Here is a 9,488-nt window from a genome sequence, read left to right as displayed (position 1 = left end):
CGTGAGGACGTTCCACTACATCAACCGCGTTTCTTAACGCTTCCTGCTGTGCGATCTATAAGGGTACGTAATTCCTAAATCTCCTCTCGTAGATGGACATCACCATGATAGGTCTTCGTGCGCGTAGGAAATTTTTTGTTTACTGTGCGACGTTACCCAACAGTGGCATCATGAGCTAGGTTCATGCGTAGATTTAATCTTGAGTAGAACACAAAGGGTTTTGTGGACGGTGATGTTCGATTTTCTGCCCTCCTTAGTATTTTCTCGATTCTGCGGTATTGTTGGATTGAAGCGGCCCGGACCGACATTATTCGTACGCGTACGAAAGACTAGTTTCATCGCTTGACATGCAACCTCGTTGCATAAAGATGACTGGTGGGTGTCGGTTTCTTCAACTTTAGTTGAATTGGTTTTGACCGAGGCGGTCCTTGGAGAGGTTAAATAGCAATTTGCACATCACCGTTGTGGTTTTTCCGTAAGTAAGATGCGATCTACTAGATACCCATAGCAGCCACGTAAAACATGCAACAACAATTAGAGGACGTCTAACCTGTTTTTGCAGGGTATGCTTGTGATATGATATGGCAAATGACGTGATGTGATATATTGGATGTATGAGATGATCATGTTGTAATAGTTAATATCGACTTGCACGTCAATGGTACGACAACCGGCAGGAGCCATAGGGTTGTCTTTAAACTAACGTTTGTGTTTGCAGATGCGTTTACTATATTGCTAGGACGTAGCTTTAGTAGTAATAGCATAAGTAGCATGACAACCCCGATGGCGACACATTGATGGATATCATGGTGTGGCGCCGGTGACAAGAAGATCGTGCCGGTGCTTTGGTGATGGAGATCAAGAAGCACATGATGATGGCCATATCATGTCACTTATGAATTGCATGTGATGTTAATCCTTTTATGCACCTTATTTTGCTTAGAACGACGGTAGCATTATGAGGTGATCTCTCACTAAAATTTCAAGACGAAATTGTGTTCTCCCCAACTGTGCACCGTTGCTACAGTTCGTCATTTTGAGACACCACGTGATGATCGGGTGTGATAGACTCAATGTTCACATACAATGGGTGCAAAACAGTTGCACACGCAGAACACTCGGGTTAAGCTTGACGAGCCTAGCATGTGCAGACATGGCCTCAGAACACATGAGGCCGAAAGGTCGATCATGAATCGTATAGTTGATATGATTAGCATAGAGATGCTTACCACTGAAACTATCCTCAACTCACGTGATGATCGGACTTGAGCTAGTGAAATTGGATCATTCACCACTCAAATGACTAGAGAGATGTACTTTTTGAGTGGGAGTTTAGCAAGTAATTTGATTAGTTAGAGTCTAATTATCTTGAACATAGTCTAAGTCCACTTTGAAAATATTTGTGTTGTAGATCAATGGCTCACGCGACAGTCACCCTGAATTTTAATATGTTCCTAGAGAAAGCTAAGTTTAAAGATATTGGAAGCAACTTTGTAGTCTGGGCTCATAATCTTAAGTTGCTCCTGCAAGCTGGGAAGAAGGATTATGTCCTTAATGCTGCGCTAGGAGATGAACCACCCGCCGCGGCTTACCAAGATTCTAAGAACGCTTGGTTAGCACGCAAGGAGGACTACTCAGTAGTTCAATGTGCAGTCTTGTATGGCTTAGAGCCGGGACTTCAACGTCGCTTTGAGCGTCATGGAGCATATGAGATGTTCCAGGAGTTGAAGTTTATCTTTCAGAAGAACGCCCGGATCGAGAGGTATGAAACCTCTGATAAATTCTATGCTTGCAATATGGAGGAGAATTCGTGTGTCAGTGAACATGTGCTCAAAATGTCTGGGTACTCAAACCGTCTAGCTGAGCTGGGGATTGAACTCCCGCAAGAGGCTATCACTGACATAATTCTTCAATCACTGCCACCAAGCTATAAGAGCTTTGTGTTGAACTATAACATGCAAGGGATGAACAAGTCACCCGGCGAGTTATTCGCGATGCTGAAAGTCGCAGAGTCAGAACTCCGTAAAGAGCATCAAGTGTTGATGGTGAATAAGACCACTAGTTTCAAGAGAAACGACAAAGGAAAGAAGGGTAATTCAAAGAAGAGCGGAAAGCCTGTTGCCAATCCGACGAAGAAACCCAAAGCTGGACCTAAGCCTGAAACAAAGTGCTATTGTTGCAAGGGTATGGGTCACTGGAAGCGCAACTGCCCCAAGTATCTCGCTGATAAGAAGGCGGCCAAGGAAAAATCAGGTATATTTGATATACATGTTATTGATGTGTACTTAACCAACTCTCGTAGTAGTGCCTGGGTATTCGATACCGGTTCTGTTGCTCATATTTGCAACTCGAAACAGGAACTGCGGAATAAGCGAAGGCTGGCGAAGGATGAAGTGACGATGCGCGTGGGAAATGGTTCCAAGGTTGATGCAATCGCTGTCGACACAGTTTCACTCCAGTTACCATCAAGATTAGTTATGAACTTAAATAAATGTTATTTAGTGCCTGCGTTAAGCATGAACATTATATCTGGATCTTGTTTATTGCGAGACGGTTACTCGTTTAAGTCATAGAATAATGGTTGTTCTATTTCTACGAGTAATATCTTTTATGGACATGCACCCAATGTGAGAGGATTGTTCATATTGAATCTTGATAACGATAATACACATATACATAACATTGAGACCAAAAGAGTTAGAGTTAACAATGATAGCGCCATGTTTTTATGGCACTGCCGCTTAGGTCATATTGGTGTAAAGCGCATGAAAAAACTCCATACCGATGGACTTTTGGAGTCACTTGACACGTGCGAACCATGCCTCATGGGAAAGATGACTAAAACTCCTTTCTCCGGAATAATGGAGCGTGCAAGTGACTTGTTGGAAATCATACATACTGATGTGTGTGGAGGCACGCGGCGGATATCGTTATTTTCTCACCTTCACTGACGATTTGAGTAGATATGGTTATGTCTACTTGATCAAGCACAAGTCTGAGATGTTTGAAAAGTTCAAGCAATTTCAGAGTGAAGTCGAAAATCATCGTAACAAGAAGATCAAGTTCCTACGGTCTGATCGTGGGGGTGAATATCTGAGTTTCGAGTTTGGTTCTCACTTAAGACAATGTGGAACTGTTTCACAGTCGACACCGCCTCGAACACCACAGCGTAATGGTGTGTCCGAATGTCATAATCGTACTTTATTAGAGATGGTGCGATCTATGATGTCTCTTACCGATTTGCCGTTATCATTTTGGGGTTATGCATTAGAGACAGCTGCATTCACTTTAAATAGGGCACCATCAAAATCCGTTGAGATGACACCATACGAAATGTGGTATGGCAAAAGACCAAAGTTGTCGTTTCTTAAAGTTTGGGGATGTGATGGTTATGTCAAAAAGCTTTAGCGTGAAAAGCTGGAACCCAAAGCGGAAAAGTGCGTCTTCATAGGTTACCCAAAAGAGACAGTTGGGTATACCTTCTATCTCAAATCCGAGGGCAAAGTGTTTGTTGCTAAAAACGGAGCTTTTCTTGAGAAGGAGTTTCTCTCGAAAGAATTGAGTGGGAGGAAGATAGAACTTGATGAGGTTGTCGAACCTCTAATTCCTCTTGATGGTGGCGCACGGCAAGGGGAAACCCGTGTTGCTGCAGCACCGGTTGAGGAACAAGTTGATGATGATGATCATGAAACTTCAGATCAAGTTACTGTCAGACCTCGCAGGTCGACAAGATCACGTATTGCTCCTGAGTGGTACGGTAATCCTGTCCTGACGATTATGTTGTTGGACAACAATGAACCTGCGAATTATGAAGAAGCAATGGTGGGCCCAGATTCCAAAAAATGGCTGGAGGCCATGAAGTCCGAGATAGGATCCATGTACAAGAACAAAGTGTGGACTTTAGAAATACTACCTGAAGGCCGCAAGGCTATTCAGAACAAATGGATCTATAAGAAGAAGACAGACGCAGACGGTAATGTGACCGTTTATAAAGCTTGACTTGTGGCAAAGGGTTTTTCACAAGTTCAAGGAATTGACTACGATGAGACTTTCTCACCGATAGCGATGCTTAAGTCTGTCCGAATCATGTTAGCAATAGGGATTATGAAATCTGGCAGATGGATGTCAAAACGGCGTTCCTTAACGGTTTTCTTAAGGAAGAGTTGTATATGATGCAACCCGAAGGTTTTGTCAATCCACAGAATGCTAACAAAGTATGCAAACTCCAGCGATCCATTTATGGACTGGTGCAAGCATCTCAGAGTTGGAATAAGCGCTTTGATGAGGTGACCAAAGCATTTGGGTTTATACAAGTGGTTGGTGAATCTTGTATTTACAAGAAAGTGAGTGGGAGCTCTGTGGCGTTTCTAATATTATATGTGGACGACATATTGCTGATTGGAAACAACGTAGAGCTTTTGGAGAGCATAAAGGGTTACTTGAATAAGTTTCTCTTTGAAGGACCTAGGAGAAGCTGCTTACATTCTAGGCATTAAGATCTATAGGGATAGATCTAAACGCGTGATATGACTTCCACAAAGCACATACCTTGATAAATTTTTGAAGAAGTTCAAAATGGATCAGTCCAAGAAAGGGTTCTTGCCAGTATTACAAGGTATAAAATTGAGTAAGACTCAGTGCCCAACAACTGCGGAAGATAGAGAACAAATGAGTTCCGTCCCCTACGCTTCAGCCGTAGGTTCTATCATGTATGCAATGCTCTGCACTAGACCAGACGTCAGCTTGGCCATAAGTATGGCAGGCAGGTTTTAGAGTAATCCAGGAGTGGATCACTGGACGGTGGTCAAGAATATTCTGAAGTACCTGAAAAGGACTAAGGAAATGTTTCTCGTGTATGGAGGTGACAAAGAGCTCGCCATAAAAGGTTACGTCGATGCAAGTTTTGACACCGATCCGGATGACTCTAAGTCACAAACCGGATACGTATTTATTCTTAATGGGGGTGCGGTAAGCTGGTGCAATTCCAAGCAGAGCATCGTAGCAGATTCTACATGTGAAGCAGAGTACATGGCTGCCTCGGAGGCCGCAAAGGAGGGTGTCTGGATGAAGCAGCTCATGACAGATCTTGGAGTTGTTCCAAGCGCACTAGATCCATTGACTCTGTTATGTGACAACACTGGTGCCATTGCCTTAGCAAAGGAACCAAGGTTTCACAAGAAGACCAGACACATCAAACGACGCTTCAACCTCATCCGCGACTACGTCGAAGAGAGGACGTGAATATTTGCAAAGTGCACACGGATCAGAATGTAGCAGACCTGCTGACTAAACCTCTTCCACGGGCAAAACATGATCAACACCAGAATTGTATGGGTGTTCGATTTATTACAATGTAAATCACATGGCGATGTGAGGACTAGATTATAGACTCTAGTGCAAGTGGGAGACTGTTGGAAATATGCCCTAGAGGCAATGATAAAAGTTATTATTATATTTCCTCTTTAAAGATAATCGTTTATTGTCCATGCTATAATTGTATTGAATGAAAACATAGATACATGTGTGGATACATAGACACAACAATGTCCCTAGCAAGCCTCTAGTTGGCTAGCCAGTTGATCAAGGATAGTCAAGGTTTTCTGGCTATGTGCAAAGTGTTGTTGCTTGATAACTGGATCACATCATTAGGAGAATCAAGTGATGGACTAGACCCAAACTATGAACGTAGCATATTGACCATGTCGTTATATTGCTATAGTTTTCTGCGTGTCAAGTATTTGTTCCTATGACCATCAGATCATATAACTCACTGGCACCGGAGGAATGCCTTGTGTGTATCAAACGTCACAACGTAACTGGGTGACTATAAAGGTGCTCTACAGGTATATCCGAAGGTGTCCGTTGAGTTAGTATGGATCAAGACTGTGATTTGTCACCCCGTGTGACGGAGAGGTATCTCGGGACCCACTCGGTAATACAACATAACACACAAGCCTTGCAAGCAATGTGACTAAGTGTAAGTCACGGGATCTTGTATTACGGAACGAGTAAAGTGACTTGCCAGTAACGAGATTGAAATAGGTATGCGGATACCGACGATCGAATCTCGGTCAAGTAACATATCGAAGGACAAAGGGAATGATATACAGGATTATATGAATCCTTGACACTGAGGTTCAACCGATAAGATCTCCAGAGAAATGTAGGATCCAATATGGGCATCCAGGTCCCGCTATAGGATATTGACCGAGGAGTACCTCGGGGCATGTCTACATAGTTCTCGAACCCGTAGGGTCTGCACACTTAAGGTTTGGCGATGTTTTAGTATAGTTGAGTTATATGCATGGTTACTGAATGTTGTTTGGAGTCCTGGATGAGATCACGGACGTCACAAGGGTTTCCAGAATGGTCCATAGACGAAGATTGATATATAGGATGACTTCATCTGGTTACAGGAAAGTTTTTGGGCATTACCGGAAATGTACCGGGAGTGACGAATGGGTTCCGGAAGTTCACCGGGAGGGGGGCAACCCTCCCGGAGGAAGCCCAAAGGACTTATTGGTGGCGCACCAGCCCTTAGTGGGCTGGTGGGACAACCCAATAAGGCCTATGCGCCATAGAGAAAAAACCAAAGAAAAAAAAGGTGGGAAGGAAGGGAAGGACTCCACTTTCCAATCCTAGTTGGACTAGGATTGGAGTAGGACTTCTCCACCTCCTCTTGGCGGGCGCACCATGGGGGCTTGGCCCTCAAGGCAAGTCCCTCCCCCTCCCTCCTATATATACTGGTGATTTAGGGCTGATTTGAGACAACTTTGCCACGTGCAACTCAGATCTAGACACCATAGTTTTACCTCTAGATCGTAATTCTGCGGAGCTCGGGCGGAGCCCTGCAGGAGTAGATCCTTCACCACCACCGGAGCGCCGTCACGCTGCCGGAGAACTCATCTACTTCTTTGTCTTGCTTGCTGGATCAAGAAGGCCGAGTTCATCGTCGAGCTGTACGTGTGCTGAACGCAGAGGTGCCGTCCGTTCGGCACTAGATCGGAGCGGATCGTGGGACGGATCGTGGGACGGTTCATGGGACGGTTCGCGGGGCGGCACCTCTTAACACATTTCTTAACGCCTCTTGCTGTGCGATCTACAAGGGTACACAGATCCAAATTCTCCTCTCGTAGATGTACATCACCATGATAGGTCTTCGTGCGCGTAGGATCTTTTTTGTTTCCCATGCGACGTTCCCCAACAAGATCCATATGGCATCCCTGTCGCATTCTTGCATTCATAGCTTTCGTAGTTTCGACAAGCATTATTTTTTCAATTTGGTCCACCCGTAGATCCATAATTTATTGCTTGCTTTTAGAAACATGTTTATCTTCCTTCCGGGAATATCTCTAAGGAAAAACCCCTTTAGAATTGCTGCTCACCTTCTTCCATCATGGCAAGTTAGAATATCCCCATAGCTACGACATTGATTACTGAATGACCAGTCATAATGTCCCTGTAGACATACTGTAGATCACTCAACTGGCGAGTTAGAATATCTCCATAGCTACGCCTTTGGTTACTGAATGGCGAGTCATAATGTCCCTGTAGACATACTATAGATCACCCAACTGGCGAGTTACCACTTACATGGTTTCTAATAACCCGCCTTGTTCCTTCCTTTTGTAGTCATGGACAATATCTCGAAATGCAATTGGTTACCAACCAAAATCACCGACGCCTATCTTGAGAAATTTGTTTTGGCGGGTTATCTTGATCGTAAAGAAGTCCTTGGCTGGCGGACTGCCCCAGGCGAGGTGACTCCCAATCCCGCCGAGGGGGAGGTAGTCGTTTTTGTTGATAATCTTGAACGAGGTTTTAAGCCTCCCGGGTGAAAGTTCTTTAGAGACACTCTGCACTTCCTCAATGTTCACCCTCAAGACTTGGGGCCAAACTCCATCAGCAACCTCTGCCAATTCCAAGTATTTTGCGAGGCCTATCTGCAGATAGAACCCACAGTGTTACTGTTCTGGAACTTCTTCTATCTGAACCGCCAGACCGAATTCACCAGCGGGCCTAACTTGGAACTTGGCGGGGGGGGGGGGGGGGGTTAACATCCAACGACATCGCGAATGTGGGTTGATGACCCACAAGTATAGGGGATCAATCGTAGTCCTTTCGATAAGTAAGAGTGTCGAACCCAACGAGGAGCATAAGGCTCTGATAAACGGATTTCAGCAAGATAATAACTGCAAGCACTGAAAGTAGCAGTAACAAGTGATGGTGTAGCGAGGTGAAACGTAGCAAGCAAAAAGTAACAAGTAACAAGTAGTAGCAACAGTGCAGCAAGTGGCCCAATCCCTTTTGTAGCAAGGGACAAGCCTGAACAAAGTCTTATAGGAGGAAAAACGCTCCCGAGGACACATAGGAATTTCTGTCATGCTAGTTTCATCATGTTCATATGATTCGCGTTCGTTACTTTGATAGTTTGATATGTGGGTGGACTGGCGCTTGGGTACTGCCCTTACTTGGACAAGCATCCCACTTATGATTAAGCTCTCTCGCAAGCATCCGCAACTACGAAAGAAGAATTAAGACAACGTCTTACCATAGCATTAAACTAATGGATCCAAATCAGCCCCTCACGAAGCAACGCATAGACTAGGGTTTAAGCTTCTGTCACTCCAGCAACCCATCATCTACTTACTACTCCCCAATGCCTTCCTCTAGGCCCAAATATGGTGAAGTGTTATGTAGTCGACGTTCACATAACACCACTACAGGAGAAGACAACATACATCATATCAAATTACGGAACGAATATCAAATTCACATGACTATTATTAACATGACTTATCCCATGTCCTCAGGAACAAAAGTAACTACTCACAAAACATAATATAATCATGATCAGAGGTGTAATGAATAGCATCAAGGATCTGAACATAAACTCTTCCACCAAGTAATCCAACTAGCATCTACTACAAAGAGTAATCAACACTACTAGCAACCTTACAAGTACCAATCGGAGTCGTGAGACGAAGATTGCTTACAAGAGATGAACTAGGGATTGGAGAGGAGATGGTGCCGATGAAGATGCCTCCCCTCCGACGAGAGGAGTGTTGGTGATGACGATGGCAATGATTTCCCCCTTCGGGAGGGAAGTTTCCCCGGCAGGATCGTCCTGCCGGAGCTCTAGATTGGATCTGCTCAAGTTCTGCCTCGTGGCGGCGGCGAAACCACGAAAAAGCTCCCGTCTGATTTTTTCTGGACCAAGACGCTTCATATAGCAAAAGAGGGGGGCTAGTGGGCCGTCAGGGAGCCCACAAGCCCCCACTCCGCCACCAGGGGAGGGGGGTGGCGGTGTCAGGGCTTGTGGCGCCCTGGCAGCCCCCCTCCGGTAGTTCTTTTGCCCAGTATTTTTATATAATCCCAAAAAAATCCACGTAACTTTTCAGGGCATTTGGAGATGTGCAGAATAGTGGACTAGGATTTGCTCCTTTTCCAGTCCAGAATTCCAGCTGCCTGAATTCTCCCTCTTCAAA

This window comes from Hordeum vulgare, chromosome 3H, assembly GCF_904849725.1.
Source record: "Hordeum vulgare subsp. vulgare chromosome 3H, MorexV3_pseudomolecules_assembly, whole genome shotgun sequence".
Classification (NCBI taxonomy): Eukaryota; Viridiplantae; Streptophyta; class Magnoliopsida; order Poales; family Poaceae; genus Hordeum; species Hordeum vulgare.
The sequence above is the reverse complement of the archived record's forward strand: the minus strand, read 5'-3'. Positions refer to the sequence as shown.